This window comes from Scyliorhinus canicula, chromosome 4, assembly GCF_902713615.1.
Source record: "Scyliorhinus canicula chromosome 4, sScyCan1.1, whole genome shotgun sequence".
NCBI classification, from domain to species: domain Eukaryota; kingdom Metazoa; phylum Chordata; class Chondrichthyes; order Carcharhiniformes; family Scyliorhinidae; genus Scyliorhinus; species Scyliorhinus canicula.
The window spans coordinates 10291234-10318289 of record NC_052149.1 but is presented as its reverse complement, the minus strand read 5'-3'; the positions used below and the strand labels follow the sequence as shown (position 1 = coordinate 10318289).

Genomic DNA, 27056 nt, shown 5'->3' with positions numbered 1-27056 from the left:
CCATCAACTACCACTCTCTGTCTTCTTTCAACTAGCCAATTTCTGATCCACATCTCTAAATCACCCTCAATCCCCAGCCTCCGTATTTTCTGCAATAGACGACCGTGGGGAACCTTATCAAACGCTTTACTGAAATCCATATACACCACATCAACTGCTCTACCCTCGTCTACCTGTTCAGTCACCTTCTCAAAGAACTCGATAAGGTTTGTGAGGCATGACCTACCCTTCACAAAACCATGCTGACTGTCCCTAATCATATTATTCCTATCTAGATGATTATAAATCGTATCTTTTATAATCCTCTCCAAGACTTTACCCACCACAGACGTTAGGCTCACCGGCCTATAGTTACCGGGGTTATCTCTACTCCCCTTCTTGAACAAAGGGACCACATTTGCTATCCTCCAGTCCTCTGGCACTATTCCTGTAGCCAATGATGACCTAAAAATCAAAGCCAAAGGCTCAGCAATCTCTTCCCTGGCTTCCCAGAGAATCCTAGGATAAATCCCATCCGGCCCCGGGGACTTATCTATTTTCACCTTGTCCAGAATTGCCAACACTTCTTCCCTACGCACCTCAATGCCATCTATTCTAATAGCCTGGGTCTCAGCATTCTCCTCCACAATATTATCTTTTTCTTGAGTGAATACTGACGAAAAGTATTCATTTAGTATCTCGCTTATCTCCTCAGCCTCCTCACACAACTTCCCACCACTGTCCTTGACTGGCCCTACTCTTACCCTAGTCATTCTTTTATTCCTGACATACCTATAGAAAGCTTTTGGGTTTTCCTTGATCCTACCTGCCAAAGACTTCTCATGTCCCCTCCTTGCTCGTCTCAGCTCTCTCTTTAGATCCTTCCTCGCTTCCTTGTAAATATCAAGCGCCCCAACTGAAACTTCACGCCTCATCTTCACATAGGCCTCCTTCTTCCTCTTAACAAGAGATTCCACTTCTTTGGTAAACCACGGTTCCCTCGCTCGACCCCTTCCTCCCTGCCTGACTGGTACGTACTTATCAAGAACATGCAATAGCTGTTCCTTGAACAAGCTCCACATATCCAGTGTGCCCAACCCTTGCAGCCTGCAATTTTTTCCCCCCGTTGCAAATGCAAACCCAACTCACTTCTTAATTCAATCTGTTCCCACCACCCTTTCAGGCAGCGGTTCCGGTCACACCAGCTCACTGCCCACTGTGGGTTTTTTTGGGGGAAATTCGTAGAGTCCCTACAGTGCAGAAGAAGGCCATTCGGCCCATCGAGTCTGCACCAGCCCTTCGAATGCACACTCTACCCATGTCCATCATAACCCCTAACTTAACCTGCATGTCCCTAGACACTAATGGGGTAATATAGCATGGCCAATCCACCTAACCTGCACATCTTTGGACTGTGGAAGGAAACCGGAGCACCCGGAGGAAACCCACGCTGACACGGGAAGACGCTGACACGGGAAGAACGTGCAAACTCCACACAGGCAAGTGACCCACGGCCAGAATTGAACTTGGGCCTTTGGAGCTGTGAGGCAGCAGTGCCAACCACTATCCCACCGTGCCGTAAATCTTTTAAACGCCCTCTTTGGTTCTCATCTATTTTCAATCTTTCCCCTTTGGTTACTAACCTTCCTGCCAGTGGAAATGTTTTGCTCTTTATTTTGTTCTTATCAAAACTTTTTTTCGGCATGAATAGTTTTTGTCTCTTTATTTTCCCCCCCGTCTCAATGCAAGATTTTTTTCATTGCAATCTGGAGGAAAGAGGAAGGGGTTTGGCTGGTAACTGTACTCGATTGCAAGCCAGTTAGTTTGTGTTAACATGGGACCCCCACAGTTTGTTAATCCTCTTTCTGCTAAGTAAGAGGGCTTAATGACTCCCCTAGCAGGGAACGTACGCTGCACTGTGGAGAACAGTCTATCGCAGCTGTCAGTTCCTTTCCACCGTTCCCATCTAAGTGGTAACCATGTTTGACAAGAGCAGGTGCTCCGATATGGAGCCACCTGTGCGGATTTACTGAACTGAAGTGAATTGGTTAAAACCCGAGCAAAAAGTGCGAATAACATTGAAACATGACTCGAGTAAAAGAGTTCTCCTGCTATAATTGCAAAACGCTTAAAAACGCCCTCAATTTCTAGTAGGAATCCAGCGCAGTGAAGGGCTGTTGTCATGGGCAGAAATGGGGCAGTTAATTTGTGCATAGCAAGGTCCCACAAACAGCGATCTGATAAATGAGCAGATAATTGTTTCTGTGATGTTGGTTGAGGTGCACATGTTGATCAGGATCCCAGAGAGCTTTTCTTCCAAATGGCGCAGTGGGATCATTTACGTTGCTGGGATCTGTTTTTTTCACAGAAATGTAGCGTACCCAATTCATTTCTTTTTCCAATTAAGGAGCAATTTAGCGTGGCCTGTCCACCTAACCTGCACATCTTTGGGTAGTGGGGGGCGAAACCCACGCGAATACAGGGAGAATGTGCAAACTCCACACGGACAGTGACCCAGGGCCGGGATCGAACCTGGGACCTCGGCTCCGTGAGGCAGCAGTGCTAAACACAGCACCACCGCGCTGCCCACTGGGATCTGGTTTAACGTCTGAGCTAAAAGACAGAGGCCGGAATTCGCTGGCCCCAGGGATTCTCTGCTGCTGCCGGCAGTGCGGCCCCCTGTCTGTGGGTTTCCCCGCAGCGTGGGTTGGCTCCAATGAGAAATCCCATCGCCGAGGGGCGGAAGCATTAAACACGCAGTTGGAGGGGTGGGGTGGGGGGCGGGGAATCTCGGAGACTTCGACAGTGCAACGCTCTCTCTTTGAACTGCACCGGCAGGGTCAGCCTGGATTATGTGCTCGGGCAGGGTTTGAGCCCGCGACCGCCCGAATTGCAGGCGACAGTGCAAATCAGTGAGCCATGGCTGATCCTTAAAAAACAACACAATCCTTCAGTGGGTCTTGTACTGTGAGCAGGAGGTGGGAGCGAGTGATGTGAGGCAACCAGCTCCCGTATCTTTGTTTAAATTCTGCTCAGATCAAGCAGTCTGCCCCAGCGGGAGGGACAGTGCTACATTGTGTGCGAGGTCTGCTTTCAAATTGGAATAATAGCGATTTCTGTGCTGAGGAACCTAGCTCGTGAATGAATGTGTGTGCCTTTGGCAGGTTTGGTCCCTTGGTTCGAGACAATGCCCAGCTTGACCCTGTGGCTTCCTGTCCCTCCAGCTTATTTTGTCACTTTTTGAATGTTTTGAACTGCCCCTTAAGCAATAGCAGATTAATAATATTTTGCAAGCAAAATGCTTCTGAGGCAGCGTTCTCCTCTGAAGAACCACACTGAGCTCACATGCTGCAACTTTTATGTAGCAACAGGGGTAGTCTATTCACCCTCTCAACCTCGCGCACAAGCACCCCAGGTGCTTCACAGGGGCCTGGGACACCGCGTCAGGTGGTGCAGTACATGGGCAGAGAATCAAAAGGTAGGCTTGAAGGATTGTCGTAAAGGAGGAAAGAGGTTAGAGAGTCACCGAGATGGCGGGAGGGGATTGGAGAGCTCAGGCACTAGGCAGCTTGAAGGCATGGTCACCAATGGCGGGCAGTTAAAATCGGGTTGCTCAGAAGACGTAAGGTAGGCGAGTGGAGATATCTCTGAGGGTGGCGGAGCTGGAAGAGATTATAGAAATAGGCCGGGGTTTCAGTCCATGGTGAGTTTGAAGATGAGGGCGAGAATTTAAAAATCGGGGCATCGCTTGCTGGGTTCTGGTGTGGGTCACTGGGCACAGGGATGATGGGTCTTGATGCGAGTTCGGACACCGGTGGCAGTTTCAAACGATTTTGGAGGATAGACACTGCCAGCTGGCAGTGCCAGCGTCCCCAGGTTGCAGCAGCAGTACCAGGGCACCACCGGGGGCCTGTGATCCTCTGGGAGACCCCCTTGAGTTCCATTCTGTCTGGTTCCCCTTTGTGGAGACCGGTACTGAACAGCGATCGCCTGGGTCACCGAGGCGAAGAGGATAGATCCGAAACCCCTTGGTGCCTCAACTGCATATTAAAGTGAGACGAGCTGTCTCACTCTAATTTGCAGATTTGCCAAAACGTGGTGGGCGGGATTCACATCGCAACGTCTTGCACGATTGCGTTAAATCTTGCGAGGCATTGCGAGTTGAGTAGATCCCGGGAGCGGGGTCCCCCTGGCTTCTATCAGCCACATTGTGCCACGGCGCGCTGCTTTTCAGGCGCAATGTGGCCGTTCAATCGTGCTCCACTTACTTGCGTCGACCCTTTCCCATAGGAAATACATTTTGAAACTGCCTTGAACTGTCAATCATGAAGCTTTTAGCAGGCCATGGTGTGTCAAATTGAATGTAAGCAATACAGTTCAAAGCTTCTAGCCTTTTGGGCATACACACAGACTTCTGTACTTTAAAGGGTAATGAAATTGATTGAGAAAACCACTTCAAATGTACCCACCACTTTAAATGGATTACTTTTACCTTCACCTCGCAGACCTTTAAACTTGGCAGACCCGTCCCCTTGCCCCACCTCCCTTGAAGGACCCTCCTCTGCACGCTAGAGACAATCGTAGGGAGGGTGCTCACCCCTTGCTGCCCTCAGAGTGCAAACTACTGGGTTGGCACTGCCAAAGGGCGAGGCCTGAAGGGGAGAAATTGAGGGGGAGACTGAAGGAAAGGTCTATGGTGTTGGGGGGGGGGGGGGGGGGGGGGAGGCAGAGGGGTTCTGAGAGTAGGGTGGCTTTGCCAGCATTCCGACGCTTTTTGAGATTGGCGTACCCTTTAAAAATGGCCCTCTGATCTGTGAGGTATGGGACCTGTCAGAGAGTTTAGGCCCTGTCCCTCTCAGTTCCAGCAAGAACTCCGGTGTGCCATAGAATGGCGCAGAAAACCTGCTTGAGGGAAAATATTTTTTCAAAGTGCTGTTGCATAGTACGTCAGAGTCTTCGTAGCACCAGCGGAAATCACTCTGGTTTTCCCGCTGACGGGAACACGGAGTCACGGATCGGTAGAATCGCGGCCTCCGCCTTTGACTGAGCTTTTCATCGCCTCTTCTATTCTCCGCATTTGACTCGGAGTTGAGGCGCTGCATCTCGGAATGTTTGACTATTTCACGGGTGCTATATAAATGCAAGTCGTTGTTGAGATATTACCGGCAAGCTGTTGCAGATTATGCCGAGTTGCACCATTTTAACAATCAGCTCGTTTGTCCTTTGCCCTGGCTAGCAGACAGGCGCAAGGTCACAAACGGCTAGTTTTTCAGCAGCGAAGAGGCATTCCTCTCGCATTCCACACCCGAGCAACCTTTCACCTAACGTCAGAATGAATGACCACCACATCTCTCAAGAGGGGCGAAAAGTTATTACCATGAAAATATCTTCAGTGGCACTTAAAATCTGCCTGCACCCGTGCTCACATCACTCAAGGGGATGCCCTCCCTGCCCGAGCCAGACCATAAAAATTCTTCTGAGGAAAAGAAGATTCTAATTTACATTCAACCAGGCGCCTCCTGAGATGCCTGTCCAGCTTTGGCAGCAAGGAATTAAGAGCTGCTTGGGCAGCTGGGCCCTTGGCCTTCTGACTGTACCAGAGGTCAGCTCTGGACTCTACTCGGGCTGCATGCCACAATGCTCCAGTGTTGTCTGACTCAACTCTCGTCTGTCAACCCGGCCACAAATTAAAAACCTTCACGATAAGAACTTACAAACATCATTGTCCTGTCAAGTGTGCTTGGGTGCAAGGCACGCTTGCTTGGGGGCAAGGACGGCTGTGAGACATTGTCTCTTGACTTTGTAAGTTGCTCTGCAGAACACGTTGCTAAACTCGGAACATTTCAGACTTGTAGCTTAAACAGTGAACAATTAACCCCCCGTGACCTTCCTTCGGTGTCGGAGATACGACAGCTCTTGAATTCAAATGATTAGAATATGCACAGAATATCAGATTGACCAAGTCCTTGGCCACCTACCCGAATATATGCCTTTTCCCCCCTCTGTGGCATTGGTACTTTTAAAAAATGTAATTGAGAATCCCTTTAGGGCATCTTGGGCTCATTTCCGGGTGCTCTCTAAATGCAAGTTGTTGTTGACTCCAAATGAGCACCATCTTTTTGTACTTTGTCCAATTAAGGGGCACAATTTTAGTGTGGCCAATCCACCTACTCTGCACATCTTTTGGGTTGTGGGGGTGAGTCCCACGCAGACACGGGGAGAATGTGCAAATACTACACAGCTGGGATCGAACCTGGATCCTCGGCGCCGTGAGGCAGCAGCACTAACCGTTGCGCCACCGTGTCGCCATTGAGAAACATGTTAGAGGACGGCAAGCTCGGATTCCCCTTGCCCTCCCCATTCTTTGTAAGGTAAAGGGTATTTTCTGGGTTCCGAGCAGAGGGCACCAGACTAAACGAGGCCCTGGTCCGATTGGAGCTCTGTGAGTCACAGGCCTGACACTCCGCCTCACAACTCCGGCAGGGCAGCGTAAACACATTGCTTGTCGCAAGCGACTTTTCCACAAAGTCAATCAATCTTACGACACCTCTTTCTACCCTTTTGCAGCACATCTTAAGTTTTCTCTTTTGGCAAACAGTTTTATGCCCCCCATTTCCCCACCCTGGGGCTGGTTTAGCACACTGGGCTAAATCGCTGGCTTTTAAAGCAGACCAAGGCAGGCCAGCAGCACGGTTCGATTCCCATACCAGCCTCCCCGAACAGGCGCCGGAATGTGGCGACTAGGGGCTTTTCACAGTAACTTCATTGAAGCCTACTCGTGACAATAAGCAATTTTCATTTCATTACATTTCATTTCATACCGACATGTTACACATCAGTTTAGCTTATTTGACAGCTCCATTCACAGAAAGGAAGACTTGCATTTAGATAGCACCTTTCACAAACTCAAGATGTCCCAAAGCGCTTTACAGCCAATGGAGTGCTTCTGAAGTCACTGCTGTAATGTCAGAAATGTGGCAGTCATGCTTCCACGTAATGGTGACGGGATAATCAGCTTACATCTGTGGGAAATACACCAGGAAAGTTCCCCTTCTCATCTTCAAAATAGTGAGAGGCTCAGGGGGCCAGAGTTGAGGTGTTATCTGGAAGATAATCTGGCATCACTGACGATGCAGCACTCACTCAGACCTGTAATGGGAATGATGTCCTAGGTTTTTAAGCTCTTACTGCCTGGAGAGGAACTTACTACGAGTTTCTGGCTGGGGCGAGAGTATCCCCTACTGAGACCCAGTTGACACTGAATAGTTTAATACTACTCTCTGACTAACGTAAGTCCACTAGGCACCAACCAGGAATTGATCCCGGAAGAATAGGCATTTTACAGCCTTGATTTACAAAAAAATCTATGGGGATTGTTTGGTTGGACGGTGGCCTTTGGACTCTGCTTTCTAGTGGGATAAAGCTTGGTCAATCTTGAACTAGTTCCCAGTTGCCATGGGTCTACATTGTTAGGCTAATATTGGCAATGGGAGACAGAAAGTCCACAGCTGGAGTGGGTAAAGGAAATGGACGTTGCAGTCGGGCAAACAGCTTGTTATGAGTTCTGGGCATTGTGTTGGAGCATGGTTGTCCTGGGTGGCGTTGAGCTTCTTGAGTGTCGTTGGAGCTGCACTCATCCAGGCAAGTGGAGAGTATTCCATCATAAACCTGACTTGTGCCTTGTAGGTGCTGGACAGGCTTTGGAGAGGGTGCAGAAGAGATTTACCAGGATGTTGCCTGGTATGGAGGGCATTAGCTATGAGGAGCGGCTGAATAAACTCGGTATGTTCTCACTGGGACGACGGAGGTTGAGGGGCGACCTGAGAGAGATCTGCAAAATTATGAGGGGCATAGACAGAGTGGATAGTCAGAGGCTTTTTCCCAGGGTAGGGGGGGTCAATTACTAGGGGGCATAGGTTTAAGGTGAGAGGGGCAAGGTTTAGAGGAGATGTACGAGGCAAGTATTTTTACACAGAGGGTAGTGGGTGCCTGGAACTCGCTGCCGGAGGAGGTGGTGGAAGCAGCAATGATAGTGACATTTAAGGGGCGTCTTGACAAATACATGAATAGGGTGGGAATAGAGGGATACGGACCCAGGAAATGTAGAAGATTTTAGTTTAGACGGGCAGCAGGAGGGCCAAAGGGCCTATTCCTGTGATGTACTTTTCTTTGTTCTTTGTTCAAGAGATGAGTTAATCACGGCGGGATTCCCAGCCACACTTGTTCGTAGCCACTGGAGCTGCAAGCCAACTAATCACAGAAGGTGTGGCACAGTAAGGGAATTCCTCTAGCTGGAGCACATCAGTGTGCTACTTCCTCCCTCTTGCTGCACATTCTCCTGATACAGTTAATTCCTGCCCACTAGACCTGCTCCAGAGATGGTCAATGTCTCACGGTGGAACAGAGGTTATCACTGTTGCTTTCTAGCGTCAGGGACCCGGGTTCGATTCCCAATTTGTGTCACTGTGCGTTCTCCTCGTGTCTGCGTGAGTTTCCTCCGGGTGCTCCGGTTTCCTCCCACAAGTCTCGAAAGACGTGCTTGTTAGGTGAATTGGACATTCTGAATTCTCCCTCCGTGTACCCGAACAGGCGTCGGAGTGTGGCGACTCGGGGCTTTTCACAGTAACTTCATTGCAATGTCAATGTAAGCCTACTTGTGACACTAATACAGATTATTATTATCTCAGTGTTTCCCAAACCTTTTCCTGACGTGATTCCATTTTAATGCCTCAGACTTTTTGTCACCCGAGTGTGAAAATTGGATGGTGATTGGGGTTTAGGATAATAGAGCGTTGGAGGAGGGGATGGTGAGTAGTGGATTGGGGGGGGGGGGGGGGGGGGGGGGGTAATGGGTCGTGAGGGAGGGGGGGGTGAGTGGAGCGATTGGTGGGAGGTTTTTGAGTGGAGTAGTTAAGAGGGTTGTGGAACGAAAGCAGAAGGTTGAAATTCCCCGCTATCATTGAACAAAAGAAAAGACCCCCTTCTTTAGATGCTGTGGTTAGAGCAGCAAGAGGTTTTGTGGTAATATCTCTAAATCTGGGCCAAAAATCTTGGGTTCAAGTCCCACCTCAAGGCTTGAAGGCCATGGAGGGCAAGTTTGTAACAAGTTGATTATCTACCTGAAAATCCTTACGATACATCAGATGGCAGTCGATAAAGGCAGGAGAGTTTCTTTGTCATCCAGACTGCAGAAGGTAATGGTAAACCACTGCAGTATGTTGCCAGGCAGAATCATGGGACAATCCAATGGATGTCCATGGACACCAAAGCCCTCTTTGGGCATGGTACCTGGAGGAGAGGAGCTAATAGCAGCAGTCGGGCGTCCGAGACCAGAGAATTACACCATACTCACTGACAGAAATGAAGTTGTCAATCTCAACCTGCGCCCCATGCCTGACATTGCGACCAATGAGCTCATGTCCTCAAAATCTCATCCTACGACCCCATTGGTGACTGTAGCGGTTGGTTGGGAACCGCTGGTCAATCTCTTCCTTGGTATCTCATTCATTGTTTCGGGTTGAGGGAGAATTGTAGCTGGGATGTTGTTGTTTGTTTCGGCAGGATACATGATGCACCATGCCGGAGAGTGATTATGGCTGAATCTCCAGCCCATCCCACTGTCAGGGGATGTCACGTGGAAAGGGCAGGAAAGTGGACATGAGGAATGTCGGGTCAATCATAATCCAATTGAATAGCGCAGGGGGGGGGCGAATGCCTATACCTGCTCCGATTTCTTTTTTTTAAAAGAAATTTAGAGTACCCAATTATTTTCTTTTCCAATTAAGGGCCAATTTAGCGTGGCCAATACACCAACCCCGCACATCTTTGTGTCGTGGGGGTGAGACCCACGCGGACACGGGGAGAATGTGCAAACTCCACACAGGCAGTGACCCGGGGCCGGGACCGAACCTGGGACCTCAGCGCTGTGAGGCAGCAGGGCTAACCACATGGTCTTGTGGGGCTGTGCTGGGCTGGTTGCTTGGAGGCTTGTTGGTAGAGCTAGGAAACACTCAGCCAGCTCATTTGCTCCCTTCCCGAGCAGTGGGAGGCCACGCAGTCTCTGCTGGATGTTCACCAACATCGGCCAGCAGGAGCTTCATCATTTCCTTTCATGTGGCGAATCGCAGGTGGTAAAAACAAAATCTCCCGCTGGCAACTCCTAAAGCAACAGGCCCCAAAACAGCGGTTCTTCAGTTTGCAAGGAAAGATCCTGCAATACCTGAATTTCTTTTTTACTGTTGTTTTGCCGTCTCATCAAAGCGAGAAGTTATGTTCATACACGTATCCATAAACAGCTCAGGAGAGATTATTAATACCTTCCTGTTTCCCGACAGTGACATCACACAGGTTGCTAAGCATCGGCCCAGTGTATAAACAAGTGGAAATGTTAAACTTGTGTGGGCTAATCTAAGATTTCACATGAAGCAGGAGTGGGCTTGCAAGAGCGGGGGTGGTGGTGCAGTGGAGGGGAAACTGGACTTGCCTCCCCTGTGACCTTCCCTGCCTGACCAATGGCACAATGTTCTCTTGTTGCTCGGCTGTGAGTGAGTTTGGGAGCCTCAGACTGCTCTCTTTTTCTTTATATAAATTTCGAGTATCCAATTCTTTTTTTTCCAATTAAGGGGCAATTTAGCCTGGCCGATCCACCTACCCTGCACAACTTTGGTATTTGTGGAGGTGAGATGGGGAGCATGTGCAAACTCCACTCGGACAGTGACCCGCGGCCGGGATCAAACCCGGGTCCTCGGCGCTGTGAGGCAGTAGTGCTAAATATTGCGCCGCCGTGCCGCCCCAGTCTGGTTTCTTAGTGAGCACCAACCTGGAGTACAAAGTTGCCTCCAGGGCTCCCAACTGTCTCCCGGAATGATTGAGTTTCCTTCAATTGGGGTGGTGTGTGTGGGTGAGGGCAGGGCAGGTGGTAGGACGTGGACTTTTGGTTCTGATAATATCACTGAGGACCAGGCTGAATTTCGAGGGGGAGAAGTAATCAAAAAAATAAGACCAGGACAGAGAAAGGTTGAGAAGAGATTGACAGCAAGATGGAAAAGTCCTTTACAGGCATATGAAAAGTAAAAGGTGTAGGAGGGCTGGTTACAGGATTAGAGGGCGGCACAGGGGTTAGCACTGCTGCCTCACAGTGCCAGGGACCCGGGTTCGATTACGTCCTTGGGTGTCTGTGGACTTTTCACTTTCTCCTTGTGTCTGAGTGGGTTTCCTTCAGGCGGGTTAAGTGAATACCAAAGCAGGTTACAGGGATAGGGCAGGGGAGTGGGCTTCGGTAGGGTGCTATTTCAGAGGGTCAGTGCAGATTTGTTGGGCTAAATTGCCTCATTCTGTATTGTAGGGATTCTGTGAAAAAGGGAATTTATGCAGGGAGCCGGGGCACAGCTGGCACACTAAACAAGGGGCTGGTTTAGCAGAGTGGGCTAAACAGCTGACTTGTAATGCAGAACAAGGCAGCAGCGCGGGTTCAATTCCCACACCGCCCTCCTCGAACAGGTGCCGGAACGTGGCGACTAGCGGCTTTTCACAGCAACGTCATTGAAACCTACTTGTGACAATAAGCGTTTTAAAATTATTAATACTATTAAGCGCTTTGAATGTGTCTTTGCTCAAGTTGTGGTGAACGAGGAGGTCGCTGCAAGACTGGATGGACTAACAGTCGATAAAGAGGGAGAGGTCAGGAAGGCTGAATGTACTTGAAGTAGATCGAAACCGGGACCAGATGAGTTGCATCCGAGGATACTGAGGCACGCAAGGGTGGGAATTGGGGAGACATGGCCATAATTTTCCAATCCTCCTCCAGCTCTGGGGATAGTTTCGGGAAGAGAGGAGAATTGCAAATTGTGCCCAGTTGTGAGAAGAAAATGTGGAAGGATAAGGCAACAACTTCTCTAGACCAATTATTTCCAACTCAGTGGTGAGAACGTTTAGGAAGGATAGATAATCTGAGACAAAATCAGCAATCACTTGGAAAGTTGTAGATTAATTAAAGAGAAGCAACACAATTTTCTTTTGGGTTAGCCTGGGTGTGGACTGCAAATTATGTTTTCACTACCTTGATTTGAATTATTTGATGAGGTAACAGAGGGGACGATGAGTTAATTTGGTTGATGTGATCTACATAGACTTCCTGGAGTTTCAAGGGTGAAGTTCAGCGAATTATAGCCACAGGTAGGATTACACTGAGTTTGTACATAACTGATAATATTGGTGAGTTATTGCATTATTGTTGACTCTGAAGAGAATCTGTGCCTTACCATCATTCCTGTTAGATATCAGTGCAATTGGGTAACACCAGTTACTTATTTTTAACTACAGGGAACCCAACCTTTATTAGAATAAATTAATGCAATCATTTTCGACTGCCACGTGATCAGGTGTCACGTGATCAAACCTCCAGGAATCCTTCCAACCAGAGTTGGTAACTTGGGCTGGGAATTTCTGGCCTTGCCGTGGTGGGACTCTCTGCAGGGATGCAGTGAGCCAGCCAAATGCCCAGTGACGTTCAGCGGCACTGGGAGCCCCTGGCGGTGGGCAGGACTGGAAACTCCTGGCCTCTTATCTGCCTCTAGAAGTTGAGTGCCGTTCTTCACGGACCAAAGGAAGATTGCCATATGAGCAGCAGACTGACTCAGAACTAGGTGATGTCCTGAGGCAGATTGTGGGACCCGAGCACCGGTCATTTCACCCGGCCTTCAACCCATGCAGTGCCACTGCCGAGACCTCAGCTCAAAAGTCAAGATGATACTCCGCTGTAGGTGTTGAAGGGTTTCAGCCCTGACACCCTTCCAGATGAGACATTAAACCGAGGCCCCGTTTCACCCCTCCCGTGGATGTACAAATTCACCTGACAGTATTTGGAAAAAGGGCTGGGGAATTCCACATTGCTGCAACCCCCCCCCCCCCCCCCCAACCCCCAAAACAACAACTCCCGTTATCTTTATTCATTCCTCAACTCAACAAGACTGAAATGGACATCCTGGTCCTTATCCCATTGCTGGTTGTGAGACATTCCTTTTTTAAAAATAAATTTAGAGTGCCCAATTAATTTTTTCCAATTAAGGGGCAATATAGCGTGGGCCAATCCATCTACCCTGCGCATCTTTGGGTTGTGGGGGCAAAACCCACGCAGACACGGGGAGAAAGTGCAAACTCCGCACGGACGGTGACCCAGAGCCGGGATCGAACCTGGGACCTCGGCGCCGTGAGGCTGCCGGGCTAACCCACTGCGCCGCCCTTTGTGGGACATTCCTGCGCTCAAATGGCAACTGGGGTTCTTGTTGTATTACGTCGGTGATGGAAGTTGAAAAGGGAAAAGTGCATTAATGGGTATCGTAACACCCATGTTCTGAGATCGGGGCGAGGGGTGCACAGATAAATGCAGCTCCTTCCCTTCCTTATTTGAAGTAGGAATGTTTGGTATTGATATGTGAAGGTGTTTGATTCTTCAGCACCAGTTTCCCTCCTGGCAATAACATCCTCGTTACATTAAAGCCTATCCTACATTTCAGTGAGCAAACAAAAATTAATGTGTAGAACTGTCAGTCATATACCTCATGATAAAGTTCCCCAGAGCACCAGCAGCTCTCTGTAATTTCTAAATATTCACTTTGAAACAGATTTTCACAGCGCAAACAAAATTATGTTTTTCGCAGAAAAGGAATTGGTGTCTGCAAATCTGAAGAGGTCGATGGGATTAAAGGGAAGAGCTATGAGATTTAATATGATTTTAGCGACACCCAGTTTACCCCCGTGAGGTGCATATCCCTGCAAAAAAAAGTAGTTTAAAAAAAAAATATAAATTTCCAGTCCCCAATTCTTTTTTTCCAATGAAGGGGGCAATTTAGCGTGGCCAATCCACCTACCCAGCACATCTTTTTGGGCTGTGGGGGTGAGACCCACGTAGACGCGGAGAGAATGTGCAAACTCCACACGGACAGTGACCCAGGGCTGGGATGGAACCCGGGTCCTCGGCGCCGTGAGGCAGCAGTGCTAACCACTGCGCAACCGTGTCGCCCCTGCAAACAGTAGTCAAAGATTAAATGCCACTCTACATGGCTGGATGGTGGCAGTGGGGGAGGGGAGGGGGAATAGCACACCCCCCACCCACTCTGTTCTGATTGGTCACCCAAGCCAGGTGACCGTTAAACGGACAATGACCACAGATTAATGCTTTGTCGCACTGCTGTTGGTGGGTAATCGCTGTGCACCAAATGCATTGGCCTGCATAAACCACAACACGGAACAGGAATCCATTGCTGTCCATTGTGATCATGGCTACTCTGACCTGACCTGTCTTTGTCCCATGATAACTGTTTCCTAAATAAAGTCATTATTCTCAAAGTGCCTTTCTGGTCGTATGGATACAGATTTATTTTTAAAACTTGTTGTTTTAGTTATTTGTCATCGGTTTGCTTCTCTGATTCTGGACCCTTTTTTTAATAATATCTGTGTTAAATGAGTGCATGGAAGATAGTTACATAACACAAATCATGTGCACCAACTCAACTCCAGTATCTCTTCAAAGTACAGTCCCCAGGTGTGATTGATGGGCACAATTACCCACCATCTCCATTCTGGCCTGGAACCATGGTGTGGCTGACTGCAGCCCCAGTCCATTTGGTTCGGGGGCCGCCACAGTGCGAGGGGAAGTGACTGCACCAGTGCCGCTCTCTGTACAAACTCTTGTGTAACCTTTTGTGCAGCACGGTAGCACAAGTGGCTAGCACTGTGGCTTCACAGCACCAGGGTCCCAGGTTCGATTCCCCGCTGGGTCACTGTGTGTGCGGAGTCTGCACGTTCTCCCCGTGTCTGCGTGGGTTTCCTCCGGGTGCTCTGGTTTCCTCCCACAGTCCAAAGACGTGCAGGTTAGGTGGATTGGCCACGCTAAATTGCCCTTAGTCTCCAAAGAAGTTAGGAGGGGGTTATTGGGTTACGAGGATAGGGTGGAATTGAGGGCTTAAGTGGGTCGGTGCAGACTCGATGGGCCGAATGGCCTCCTTCAGCACTGTATGTTCTATGTTCAGTTAGTCTCCCTCTCTCCTCTTCAGTCAGAACGTTGCGGGTCGTTCGTAGTCCAGCACTTTGGCATAAAATCCTAGGCTGACACTCCCGCGTGGTTCTAGGGAGGTGTTGCACTGTCGCAGGCGTCGCCTTTTGGCTGAAATGTCGCACTCAAGACCCCATCTGTCTTCACGGCCATAAAAGTTGCCATGGAACTATTTCAAAGCAGGTCAGTCCTGCCCCTGCCAACATGGCCAATATTTATCCTTCAAGTTACATCTCAAAAACAGATCATCTGGTCGTACCTGTTAGCGGGAGATTGTTTTGCACAAATTGGCTGTGGCGTTTTCTGCAATACATGAGTGATTACACTTCAAACGTAGCTCATTGCCCAAAGCTGGTGGAAGAGGCAACACAGGATTCCTATTCAGTTTGTGGAGACAGGTGTTTGTGAACCTTCTCCCAGTGGCAGGATCATAAAATGTTTCAAAAATATATTTTTATTAAACCTTGACCATTTTTATGCAGGATCATAGAAGACCTGGGATTCTCCAACCCCCCGCCGGGTCGGGGAATCCCCATGGGGAGGCGCAAATCCCGCCCCGATGCCGGCTGCCGTACTCTCCGGTGCCGGTTTTCGGGCGGGGGCAGGTTTCACGCCACGCCGATTGGGGGCCGTAGGCAGTGGCCCCCCCCCCGGCAATTTTCTGGGCCCCGATGGGCCGAGCGGCCGTCCGTTATTGGCCTGTCCCGCCGGCATGGATTACGCATGATCCCACACGTCGGGACCTGGCAGGTAAGCTGGCTGGGGAGGTCCGGGGGGGGGGGGGGGGGGGGGGGGGGGGGGTGGGGGGGGGGCGACCCCAGGAGGGGCCCCCCCGGGAGAATCCCGCAATATTTGCGTAGCCCCTTTCTTATCCCTCACAATCCGACACGTACAAACCAATGAATTACTTTTTGAGCTGTAGTCAATGTTGTAATCTGCTAACTTGCATATATGCAGCAAGATCCGACAAAGGGCAAGGGGGGAAACAGCGAGTCATTAATATTTTGTAGATGTGGCCCGGGGGATAACTGTTGGCCGGGCTCCAGCAAAACTCCCTTCTTCTTTGAAGTAGCACCGTGGAATCTTTTCGGTCTTCGTGACAGCGCAGACAGTTGTCTCATCGAATAGATCAAAACCTCCAAGTGTCTCAGTGCTGCAAATCAAGTCTGAACAGATTTCTTCAATTTACACTTGCCATTGTGGTTGCTGAGTTGTTGGGAGGCGCTGTTGTCCTTTTGCGTGACCTGTTGAAGTGAGGCCCTGCGTGGTAGCTCAACTGTCGGAGAAGCATCACAAGTTCTCCTGGGGGGAGTTGAGCGGGTGGGGGAGTAGGGTCACTGGTCAACATGTGGCCTTCGACCACAGCCGCCATGTTTGTGGGACCGAGCTGTGCACATACTGGCAGCTACCTTCATAACAAAAGTGGCTTCCATTTCAATGTTTTTGATATTCTGAGGACATACTGCGATTCTATCAGCATGCGCGCCTGCGACACTCCAGATGTCTAACTTGCTAATGAATCAAATCTTACATGGTACAGTGAGAAACTGGATAAATACACAGTGCGCTTTTTCTAAATTCTGCACAAGAACTGGCTATGATATTAAATATTCCCCCTGTTTAATTAGGCCGTGTACAATATTTAATATATCTGTCCATGTTCATTTGCTCAAATGTATGCTCCGTGCAGCAATCAAAAGGTCAAGTGTTAACTGATTCTGACATCTAAACAAATTAAGACAGCTCATCTAAAGCAAAACCGTAGCTAAATTTGATTGAATACTCCTTGTTGAGCCACAGGGTGATCATTGCAAAGATTAACTTGCTTTCAGCAATGTGCTCTTGTGGCTAAACTAATAATGCACAAAAGTGGGAAATACATTTGATCGCCTTGCTGTCTCTGGGAGCTTTCTGTGCGCAAATCGATTGCTGTGTTTCAGTCGTGACTGCTCTTCAAGGCTAGTTCATTGACCGCGAATTGCTTTTTGACATCGTGAGGTGGTGAAAGGGACTGTGTGATGCATTCCTTCATTAACAATACAAAGCAGAAGATCCGAGCTTTGTGGAGTTAGTTCGGTGCGACCAAAAGACAACATTTGGCTCGATCTCCACAGGGTTAGGAAGGGGTGGGGCCGAAATGACCCGCAGTGAATTACAGAGCTCTGTTTGAGGGGGTTGTCAGCTGAGGATGTGAGCTGTGAAAATAGCCGGTTGATGCTCCCTGCTGAAACTTGCACATGAAGAATGGCCTCTTGGGTGAAATGTAATCTAATGAGTAGAAGAGGAAACCGAAAAAAATCGTGAAGAGGAAAAGGCTGTCTCACATTAAACTGTAATAATATTTAAAAAAAAGACCCACAGCTGTTGGGGATTTGCAGGAAACCAAAAAATGCCCCTGACTCCTTTAGCAAGTAGCTAAACATTAGTAATTCAAATGGTTTGCAAAGCATTGTTCGAGACTCTTGTTCACGTTAGAAAGGGCTGAGCAGTCTGCACATCTGCTACAGTGGAACAAACGTTTACTTTGCAAGAGTTTAGAGAAAGGACACTTTTGTAGCCAAGGAACAGAGGACACAAAATTGTGTTTGGTTCTGTAATCACTTTCAACATCATGTGAATGTTAGGTCCTCTGGAGCAAACAGCAACTCATTATGCGACGTGTATGTTTGGGGTAAAGTTTCTACTTTGGGGGCAGCCAGGATGTTGTGCTCCTAATGGCCCGGTGAGGTTACGGTTCAAATTACCACTAAAATTCATTTCCATAATTACAAGCATAGAATGCTTGATGATTTAGCACGATCAGATAGCATAATTAAAGATTATTTCTTTTGGTTCCATTGATAAGGAGTCTTTGGCGGATATTTAAGAGTGGTAACCTCTGACAGCTTTTTCTTAGTACAGCTGAAAATGGTCCACCATGAAAAAGAAGCATTTGTATTAAATGTGTCCAGTTGTCTACCTGTCAATAAAGTAAAGTCACCATGGTCCCAGGTGACCATAGGCTGCTTTCTTTCTCCTTTTGAGGGGAAGAGCTGACTGGCGGTGATTTAACGTGAGGATCACCGCACCTCACAAGGGGCAAAGCTCAGAGGAAATAACCTGACTTAAAATCCCTGTGCTTAAAAACAACTGAACCACTTAATAACTTCATTGGTGTACACCAGTCAGTTTATTCGTAAATTTGTTTTTGACTTTAAAAAGAACATAGAACATACAGTGCAGAAAGAGACCATACGGCCCATTGAGTCTGCACCGACTCACTTAAGCCATCACTTCCACCCTATCTCCGTAACGCAATAACCCCTGCTAACCTTTTTGGTCACTAAGGGCAATTTATCATGGCCAGTCCACCTAACCTGCATGTCTTTGGACTGTGGGAGGAAACCAGAGCACCCGGAGGAAACCCACGCAGACACAGGGAGAATGTGCAGACTTCGCGCAGACAGTGACCCAGCGGGGAATCAAACCTGGGACCCTGGCGCTGTGAAGCCACAGTGCTATCCACTTGTGCTACCATGCTGCCCTCAAAGAGGTGCTGACTCGGGCCTGAGCATCTCAGAAAATGTTGGCAACTCTTGACCAGCCTTCTTGTACCAATGTACTCGGCAGAATGTCAGAGGTTTGACCTTGGGGTCAGCTGACCTTGACCAGCTGCACGGATATGGCCAGATCTGGGAAAATTAAATCTTGAACAGGCGGAAAACACAAGGGTATCGGGGAGTTTGGGGGAGGGGAGGGGTTTGCAGTTAAAATTCCCTGATCTTTTACGCCAGTTTGGCTGATTCAGACTGCAGTGATTTGTAATTGAGCGGTAATGTAACTTACAGGTCCACATGTTATTGCAGTCAAGTTCAAGATAAAAAGTCTTCAAAATAATGACTTATTTTGAACAGGAACGCAAGACCAGTGCGCTTGTTTTTTACTGTCTGGGACCAGCATTCCTGAACAATCATCTGTCATGAGATTGGTATAATTATCGAAGTAGAATTGAAATCGCTCTGTACAGGAGGGAACATTCTGTACTGTCTGGGACCTGAACCTCTCTGCCGTTCCTTCCTCCTTTAAGAAGCTCCTTAAAATATAACTCTTTGACCAAGCTCCTTGTCTGTGGCCCAGCCTCCAATTTGCCTAATAATGCTCCGCCTGAGAAGCACCCGAGGACATTTCACTGCATATACAGTGTTGTTGAAATGAATGCAAGTTGTTGTTCTCCGAATCAGAAAACCTGTTATGGCAGGGATGCAGGCCATTCAGCCCATCGTGTACACACACCGGCTGTCCATCAGTAAAAGGGAGCTTCCATTTTCTTGACGTCCAACCGATTGAATAAGTCCTCCCGAGAGTGCGGGTGGGGTGGGGACAGAATTCGCATGGGAGTTTTCCCACTTCCTTGCAGAGGAGCTGCGGAGAGTCCAATGCCGGTGCCATTTTTTTCCAGTTTCCCGGCAGCTGTCAAGACCATTCTTGCTAAAATCCGAGCCTTGCTCTATGAGCATATTTTATAATCTAATCTTAATAATCTTTATTATTATTGTCACTAGTATGCTTACATTAATGAAGTTACTGTGAAAATCCCCTAGTCGCCACACTCCGGCGCCTGTTCGGGTACACGGATGGAGAATTCAGAGTGTCCAATTCACCTGACAAGCACGTCTTTCGGGACTTGTGGGAGGAAACCCGAGCACCCGGAGGAAACCCACGCAGACACGGGGAGAACATCCAGACTCAGCAAAGGCACTGACCCAAGCTGGGAATCGAACCGGGGACTCTGGCGCTGTGAAGCAACAGTGCTAACCACTGAGTGTTTTGTCTCGGCGGGCTTGCTCGGTAAGCTGGAACACTGTACCAAGGGCTCGAACGTGACTTATTGAAGAAGCAATATTTGCTGTTGGCTGATACGGGGGGGGGGGGGGGGGGAGGGGCTGTTGGAAATAATTACTACAAATGTTTCTCGACAACATGGTTTGTTTAGTTTGCGTTTGAGTAACTATTGTGAAATAGCAAATCACACGCACTCCAGCATAAAATTGAAGAAGAGATGATGTGAGGGGAGGGGGCGACGAGATGCCCCAGTGACACACTGAAGGCCCAATTTCCTCAGTGTTAAATTTGTCAAGCAGATTTACAATTCATTTACTTCCCTTCCTGATTCGCTTCACTTGGAGCTGACGGGCCCGAGTTGCAACTTCCACAGCCTCGTGTTGTGTGTCTTTGAAATGTCGAGCAGCTTTTCGCATGCCATGAATTATTTTTTTGAAGTGCAAAATGATCGCACAAAATGAAATGTTGACAATGCTGCCTGGGGAAAGATTTCACTGCTGCGAGTGGTGATTGTGTCAGTTCTTCAGTATTCCCTTGCCGCTTTTACCATTAATCTGGGAGTTAAGCTCTGTTTAGTTCTGCAGGAGGGAAGATAGGAGCAGAAGTAGGCCCGTCAGCCTCACAAATGTGTTCTGCCACTCACTTAGAGCGTAGCTGATCTGTATCTTAACTCCATCTATCCACCTTGGTTCTGTCACCCCTTATATCCTTGCCTAACAATCTCAGTTTTCAGTGGATCCCCCTCGACTTCATATATTCTTGAGGAAAACGTTCAAGATTTCCACTACCTGTTGTGTGGAGAGATGCTGTTTGGCATCACCCCTGAATGCCTGGTCCTTTCTGTTTATTCCTTTTTTCCCTTTTATTTTGCTGTTAACATTTTTGATCCATGGTGATTCATAGACATGAATCTAAAAGTTAAGCAGTAGAGAGGAGTGAGGGGACACTGCTAGTCTCTGCTGGTTTGAACAGGAGGCTTCAGACTCCTCGGCACCAGAGAAAGAGAGATGGGGTAAGACTCGGTTCGATCGATTGGCTGGGGTCCAATGAATTGGCCAAAAGGCCATACTGGGGCCAGTAACAGATGCTGATTGGATCCTATCCCCGTGGGATGGTTCCCGGAGACCTGAGGGAGCAGTTCAGTTTGAGACGCCAAAGGCCAAGGACCTGCTTCCTCTCCAGAAAGCTCGCAAAACTGAAACTGCAGAGAAGCTGATTGAATGAATCGACAGGGAAACCGTGACGGGCTGCAAACAGAGACACGCGCCTACTCTCTCTCCTCTGTGTTCTGTCCAGAAAGGCTGTGAGTGCTGTCTTTCTGAAACTACAGAGACTTGAATGGATCTGCAGTAAAACCTCAAACTGAAAGCAAAGTGTGAAGAGGAGTAAGGTGCTGAAAACCACCATCTGAAACAAAGACTTTTTTTTCCCCCTTATGATTTTTACCCTTCTCCTCCCCTCTGTGTTTGTCTGTCTTGCGTGTGCAGAGGATGGAGGGCAAGTTAAAGCAGGGGAATTAGGAATGAGAAAACAGTTAACCAATTGTATTTGTTACATATTTCATTATACTTCTTATAAATAAATAGTAATTGTGTTTACACTTACAAACCTGGTGACTGTAATTGTGGGGCAGCCAAGGGCCAAAGACTTTGGGTATTTTTCTAAGAATTATTGGTTAATTCACTTGTGTTGTGGCTCTGGGTCAAGTAGGGCTGGAATTGACCGCACACTAACCCAGGTGTCGGAACAACAACCTGGTTCTAACTTTCATGTGGTACTCTGTTGTTCTGACACCCCATCAGTGGAAATAGGGCCTATCCTATCAGTTCATACAAATAAGAAACAGGAATAGGCCATTGAGCCTCTCAAACCTACTCATTGTATTGAATAAGATCATGGCTGATCGATTGTAACCTCAAATCTGCGCCCCGCCCACTAACCAATCAATACTTTGCTCACCAAGAATCTGTCCACCTCTGAATGAAAACATTTTGCCTCATCTCTGTCTTAAACCAGTGACCCCTTGTTTTTAAATAGTGACCCCCTGGATTATCCAACAAGATGAGACATCCTCTCCACATCCACCATGTCAAGACCCCTGAGGATTGTATCTTTCAATCACGTCACCTCTTACTCTCGTCGAATCTCCAGTGGATACAGGCCGGGCCTATCCAACCTTTCCTCCTCAGACAACTCACCCATTCTGTGAACTAGTCTGTTCCTTTAATCATCTTGAACATCTCAACTAGGTCATCCATTAGTCGAGTTATAGAGGTCGGCAGCACAGAAAAGACCCTTCCGCCCATCACTTCTGCGCCAGTCAGAAATAACCACCTAACTATTCTAATTCCATTTCCCAGCCCACGGCCCATAGCTTAGTATGCTCTGCCATCACAAGTGCCCGTCTCAATACTTCTTTGGTGCTATGAGGGCCTCTGCCTCCGCCACTGGCTCTCGATGGAACAATCTGGTCAGCCCCACACTGTGAACTCTTTGCTAGGCACGTCCCTTTTCCACGAGGGCCAAGGAAATCTACTTACACAATCATTAGTTGTCTCTCTTTCCGCTACCCTTGTGTGCCGTGAGTTCCAGGTCTTGGCCACTCACTCACTGCTCAAAAAAGGTACTTTCTCACATTCTGTTAAACCTCTCGCCCAGACCCGTAAATCTGAATTCTCTGGTCCTTGTACCATCTGCTAATGGGAGTATTTTCTCTTTGTCTACTTTATCTAAAGCTGACATAATCTTGTACACCGACCGCTATCAAATCTCGCCTCAACCTCCTTTGTTCCAGGGAGAACAATCCCAGCTTCCCCAGCGTAACCTTGTGATTAAAATCGCTCCATTGTTTCGAACTATTCTAGTCAATCTCCCAAGGAGCCTCCCGGCCTGCCGAAAGCATGTTGACAGGAACTGGGCTCCGTACTCGGGATCTGGCCTAACCAGAACTTTATGAAGGTTCAGCACCACTTATTTCTTTTTAAAATTTAGAATAGCCAATTATTTCTTTCCAATTCAGGGGCAATTTAGCGTGGCCGATCCCAGTCTCCGTGGTTACTTTCCTGAAACCAGCTCCTACTTGAATCTTGGGCAGGACTTTCCAATCCCTTGGTGCCCATTATGGTGGAGAGAAAATGGCTTGTGGTAAACATTTACGTTCTCCCCCACAAACACCCCCTGCCATTCTTTTCCTGCGTTCCAACAGTGACGATGCTTCGTTGGTTAGAATCATAGAATTTACAGTGCAGAAGGAGGCCATTCGGCCCATCAAGTCTGCACCGGTCCTTGGAAAGAGCACCCCACTTAAGCCCACACCTCCACCCCACTCGCGTAACCCAGTAACCCCACCTAACCATTTTGGACATTAAGGGCAATTTAGCATGGCCAATCCACCTAACCTGCACATCTTTGGACTGGGAGGAAACTGGAGCACCCGGAGAAAACCCACGCGGACACGGGGACCATGTGCAGACTCCGCACGGACAGTGACCCAAGCCGGGAATCGAATCTGGGAGCTGTGAAGCAATTGTGCTAACAACTGTGCTGCCATGCTGTCAAAGCACGGTGGTAAAGCACTTTGGGATATCTGAGGTGGTGGCTCAACAAATGCAAATCTTTCCTGTGACGCCTCTTGACATGTTCGTCAGTTGTAGATATTCGAGGCTTGCTGGATAGAACTCCCCAGGGGGATTCAATCCCCGGCTCATTTTCAACCTGTTGCTTCATGTTAAAACAGGATACCCTGGGTCATTTGAAGAACACTATTAACCTTTCAGTTGGTGCTGGGCTGTGGTATTGTGCCCTCCCTCGTTCTCCCCTCTGCCCATTGTCTTCTCATGTACTTGCGTCATCCTATTATGAATTCATGAGCTGACATGGGCAGGCTACGTCCACATCAGCTGCTGGTGAAAATTATACTTTTTAATCGTATTTCAAGAGAGTTGCTGATGGAATTTTTAAAGGTTGATTTGATGCATCAAAATCACTGACCAGTAACTTGCCTTCATTAGCCCAAAGCATGGTGGAAGCACGGGGGGGAATAAAGCTCAAATTGAAAGCAGCAGATGCAAACTCAATTGATCATTTTAAATCTGACATTGGTGTTTTTTCTCTTTGCTCACCAAGGTTATTAAAGGCCACAGTGTTTAGGCAGGTGAGTGGATTTACGCTCATTGAATGGCGGAACAGTCTCGGGGGGCTGAATGGCTGACATCTGTTCCTATGTTGCTGATATCACCATTGCCTCATAATGCTGTTCTGCTCTCCTGCCTGATGATCCGGTCCACTCTCTATTTCCATAACTTGGTCAGTTCGCATGGAGCATGAGAGTCCTCCCATTTCGCACTTCCAAGGGGAATCTTCTTTTATTATTTGTTCATGGGATGTGGGCGTCGCTGGCTAGGCCAGTATTTATTTCCCATCCTTAATTGCCCCTTGAGAAGGTGGGGGGGGTGAGGCATCTCTTTGAACCGCTGCTGTCCATGTGGTATAGGTACACCCACAGTGCTGTTAGGGAGGGAGTTCCAGGATTTTGACCCCAGTGACAGTGAAAGAACGGAGATATATTTTAAAGTCAGGATGGTGAGTGCCTTTTTGGAGTGGCACTTGCAGGCGATGGTGTTGATATGTACTGCTGCCCTTGTCCTTCTAGGTGGTAGATGTTACACTTGGAACCTCTAGAATTTGGATGCTGCTGTCGAAGGAGCTTTGACAAGTTCGTACAGTGTCTCTTGTAGATGTCGCCGCTGCTGCCTCTCTGCACTGGTATAGGCCTGTAGTACAAACTGCAACTCAGAAGGCGAATGGGAACGTTGGTGTTTGATGCACAAGGGTGAGAAAATATAATGGAGGAAATTACACTTCATAGGCACAGGGCCTTGGTTAGACCAGCAGAGGGTGGGGGGGGTGGGGTACTGAGTTCAGTTCTGGGTATTTCAGAAAAGACGTATTGACCTTGGTGGGGTGCAGTGGAGGTTTACGAGAATGATACAGGATTTTCGCAGGTAGTTTGAGGGCAGCTTGCATAAACCTGGGTTAGATCTCCTGCAGTTTAGGAGATTGTGGGGATGATCTGATCGAGGTGTTTGTGGGTCAGATGCAGAGAAACTATTTCTGTTGGTGGGGTGATTGAAAACGAGGGGACATAGGATGGGATTTCTCCGCCCCGCCCATCAGTAGAATCTTCTGGGCAGCAAAGATTTGGAACATCCTCCTCCAAAGCTACGGACAACTGGAATTGGAGACTAACAGATTTTGCTTCATTGATGGTATTGGGGGGTCTCCAGCACAGGTGGAAAGTTGGGAGTTGAGGGACAGACCTCGAGTAGGGAGTAGAGTAGAGTAGACGCGAGGGGGCTGGAGGGCCTATTCCTGTTCCCTGTGTGACCATTCCTCTCCTCTGGCATCAGCACCAATTGGTAATGGCCGGAGCAGGGAATGGGAGTTTGCCACGCTGGTGTTTGTGGGGAGGGTTGGGAGCTGAGGTATGTCGCTGGTGCACAGTACTGAGAATTTGATTCAGACTTTTGGCAGTGCCGTCCGTACCTGCCTTGGAGAGCTTGACACTGAAAATCCCACTTAAACATAAGAAAATGTCAAGAGCTGGAAACATAATATAGATAATAATAATCTTTATTGTCACAAGTAGGCTCACATTACACTGCAATGAAGTTACTGTGAAAATCCCTGAGTCGCCACACTCCAGAGCCTGTTGGGGTGCACAGAGGGAGAATTCAGAATGGCCAAATTATCGAACAGCACGTCTTTCGGGACTTGTGGGAGGAAACCGGAGCACCCGGAGGAAACCCACGCAGACACGGGGAGAACGTGCAGACTCCGCACAGACAGTGACCCAAGCCGGGAATCGAACCTGGGGCCCTGGTGTTGTGAAGCAACAGTGCCAACCACTGTGCCGCCCAGTTGGGGCAGAACAGTGAGTTTTATTTGCCCGACTTGAGCGATTTCAATATCGTGCTCGGCATGTCTGCTTGGCCTACGTGTGTGTAACCTCCATTTCGCATCTTGTTTTCACCTCTCTCATGGTAATTCCATTCTCCCCCTCACCGCCGCCCCCCCCCCCCCCCCCCCCCCCACTTAATCTTGTTGTCAATTGTTGGCTGAAATCGCCCCTTTAACCGTCATCTTCCTCCCTCGCCGAATGACTGATGATTTAATATGGGCTGCAGCCTGGGCGATTATTACCTCATTTGGAAGCCCTGTGTATACGCGCACAATGAGGCAATCTGAATATTGATTGATTGGGAGCCGTGAATAATGGGCCACAGATTCGGAGAAGTCAGCCTAAAGCTGGAGAGATTAGAATTTCAGCTGCTGTCGATTTCACGTCATATTTCAGTGCTGGGGGGGGGGGGGGGGAGGGTGGAGAGGTTGGTGGGGGTGGGGGAATGTGGGGGTTGGTTAGGGTTACACTAACCCCATGGTTGTTTAACATTAACACACAAAAAAAAAAGTTGTCAGAAGAAGTCCTTTCCCCTTCAAGAGGTGAGGTGATGTGTGAGCTTGTCTTGTTTTATTTGTAGGACATAATGAATTTGAATTGCTCACTGAGAACCGGTGGCTGGGCGCATTGCAAGTTAGATCTGCGAGCTGATGTGTTTATCAGATCGCAGACGTTCTGTGGCAAAATGAAGGATGTCGCTGTATGGCAGGGCTTTAAGCTCCCCTGGATTATGGGTGTTTACTGGTGTAGCTGATGCGCTTTGCTAGGAAAGTGGAGTTATATTATCTCGTCAGCTGCAGCTCTTGGCCTCTTGCCTTCCGTTCCCTTCTCTGTTCCCTCTCCTATATCGAGCAGAGAGAGAGAGAGAGGTCATATAATGTCAGTGACAAGTGTGCATCAAGTCAACTGAGGCACGTCTGTACTCTGTGCATCCCCATGGAAAAGACGCAAAGCGAGTGCTGTGACTGCTATTTGCCTGTCATGACGTTAAGGAATTCTCTGATTGCTCGCTGAGGAGAAGGAAAGGATGCAATATGACTTGCCGGAGAGAAATGGGTCTTCTAAAACATGTCGAGGCTGTCACGGCATAGTGTGCCTTAGACGGTCGGTGTCATCGTTGGCCTTGAGACCTGTGCTGGTAAGCGGACGCTGAGACATGTAACAGTTGCTCCCCATACGGTGCGAATGGCAGGGATACAGTAATTCTCAGACGTGTTGTCATTTCTCTGCTACTTAAAGGACAAG

General features: G+C 48.4%; 1 protein-coding gene across 39 annotated transcripts in view; it reads left to right on the top strand.

The window, feature by feature from the left end:
- Positions 1 to 27056, top strand: part of adgrl2a (adhesion G protein-coupled receptor L2a) — a 683083-nt gene that overhangs the window by 312648 nt on the left and 343379 nt on the right. The window contains exon 1 of one of the 39 annotated variants that reach the window (XM_038793682.1): positions 26538 to 26949. The exons of the other annotated variants lie outside the window; for them this stretch is intronic. The gene's annotated coding sequence lies outside the window, so the exon portion shown is untranslated. Of the gene's footprint in view, positions 1 to 26537; positions 26950 to 27056 lie in introns of those variants that run through there. 39 annotated transcript variants of the gene reach the window in all.